Here is a 2355-nt window from a genome sequence, read left to right as displayed (position 1 = left end):
AGAAATAGACTCACACCAATATATCAAACTGATTTTTGACAAAGGTGCAAAAGCAACTCAATGGAAGATATTCTTTCCAACAAATGGCGCTAGAGCAAGACATATGAACAAAAAATATGAACAAAAAATGACATGTGAACAAAAAAGAACAAAAAATATGAACAAAAAATGACACATGAACAAAAATTATAGACAAAAAATATGAACCATAACCTAAACCTCACACATTATACAAAAATTAACTCAAAATGGATCATAGGAATTAGGTAAAGCATACATTTATAAAAATTTTAGAATATAATATAAGAGAAAACTTTAGGACCTAGACTTCATGAGGGGTTCTTAGTCATGACAACAAAACCACAATCCATAAAGGAAAAAATGAATAAATTAACAGCTTCTGCTCTGTGAAAGACCACGTGAAGAGGATGAAAAAATAGGCTATAGACTGAGAGAACATGTTTGCAAACAATGTATCTGACAAAGGACTCATATGAAGAACATATAGTGAATTCTCAAAACTCAAAATCAGAAAAAATAAACAATCTCATTGGAAAATGGGTAAAAGGTCTGCTTGCTTCGGCAGCACATATACTAAAATTGGAACGATACAGACAAGATTAGCATGGCCCCTGCACCAGAAAATGGGTAAAAGGGGCAGAGTCATTTCACCAAAGAAAATATGTTCAACATCATTAGACATTAGAAAAATGCAAACTTAAATCACAACAAGATATTACTGCACGTCTAGTAGAATGGCTAAAGAAAAAAAACATGACAGATGATGCTAGTGAGGATGCAGAGAAACTGAATCTCTCATACACTGCTGGTGGGAATGTAAAATCTCACAGCCACTCTGGAAAACAGTTTGGCAGTTTCTCATAAAACTATATATTGCAATTACCGTATGACCCCAGTAATTGCAATCTTAGGCTTTTCATTTCCAGAGAAGTGAAAACTTATGGTTGTGCAAAAACTTGTATACGATTGTTCACATAGCTTTATTTGTAGTAGCCCAAAACTGAAAACAACCAAATTGTCCCTCAATAGGTGAATGTGTAAACAAACAGTGGTATATCCTTACTATGAAATACTATTCAACAATAAAAAGGTATACATTTATGATACATGTAACAACTAGCAGTTGTCTCAAGAACATTATGGTGAGTGAAAAAAAGCTAATCTCAAGAGGTTACATGTTGTATGATTTCATTTACATAGCTTTCTCAAAATGATAAAGTTACAGAGCTGGAAAACAGATTAGTGGTGTCCAGGGGTTAGGAATGATGAAGGGATGGAGTATTGGGTGTGACTAATAAGAGGTAGCAATAGCAAGCCTTGTGGTGATGGTACAGTTCTATATTTTGATTGTGGTGGCAGCTGCACTTAATATATACACAAAATAAAATGACATAGAATTATATATATTTTGCCAATATCGAATTCCTGATTTTGATATCGTACTACAGTTTTCTAATTTGCAACCGTTGGGGGAAATTGAGTGAAGGGTGCATGGGCTTCTGTACTATTTTCCCACTTTTTGTAAATCTAGAATTATTTAAAAATAAAAAGTTAAAAAATGTACAGAGAAAACTAGATGGACCACCCATATACCTACCACTGAGTTTTATGCAATCATAAAAATTTGCCATATTTAAACATTTCATTTTTAAATTAACATACAATAAAATTGACTTTTTGGTGTATAGTTGTATGAACGTTAACATATGTACAGATTTGTGTTAACAACACAATTAGAATTTGTATGAACCACAATTAGAATCAAATACACTTTTGTCACCCCTCAAATCTCCCTTGTGCTATCCTTTTGTAGTCACACCTTCCCTCCACACCTAACCCCTGGCACACACTGCTTTGTTGTTTGTCCCTATTGTTGGTCTTTCTAGAATGCCATATTAATGGAATCCTACACTATGCAGTCTATTGAGACTGACATCTTTTACTTAGCATAAGAATTTGAGAGTTATCCAAGTTGTTGTGTTTACCAGTAGTTCATTGATGTTATTGCTGAGTAGTAGTCTATTGTATGGATGTAGCTCAGAGTGTTTATCTGTTTATTTGAGCTGTTGAAGGATATTAGGCTGTTTTTATTTTTTTGCAGATTATGAACAGAGTTGCTCCAAACGTTTATGTATAAATTTTTATAAATAGTTTTTCTATTGGGATACAATTCACACACCATACAATTCGCTCCTTTAAAATGCACAATTTAATGAGTTTGAGTATATTTATAAGGTTGTGCAGCCATCACTAACTACTATATAATTGCAGAACATTTCAACAACCCCCGAAAAACCCATACCCATTAGCGGTCACTCCTTTCTCCCTACCGCC

At 33.6% G+C, this 2355-nt stretch overlaps 1 pseudogene; it reads left to right on the top strand.

The window, feature by feature from the left end:
- The first annotated feature begins 574 nt into the window (after positions 1-574).
- On the top strand, positions 575-670 carry LOC112438554 (U6 spliceosomal RNA; annotated as a pseudogene).
- The last annotated feature ends 1685 nt before the right edge of the window (positions 671-2355 follow it).

This window comes from Pan paniscus, chromosome X, assembly GCF_029289425.2.
Source record: "Pan paniscus chromosome X, NHGRI_mPanPan1-v2.0_pri, whole genome shotgun sequence".
In the NCBI taxonomy this organism is placed as follows: domain Eukaryota; kingdom Metazoa; phylum Chordata; class Mammalia; order Primates; family Hominidae; genus Pan; species Pan paniscus.
Note: the sequence above shows the minus strand (reverse complement) of the source record. Positions and strands in the feature narration are given on the sequence as shown.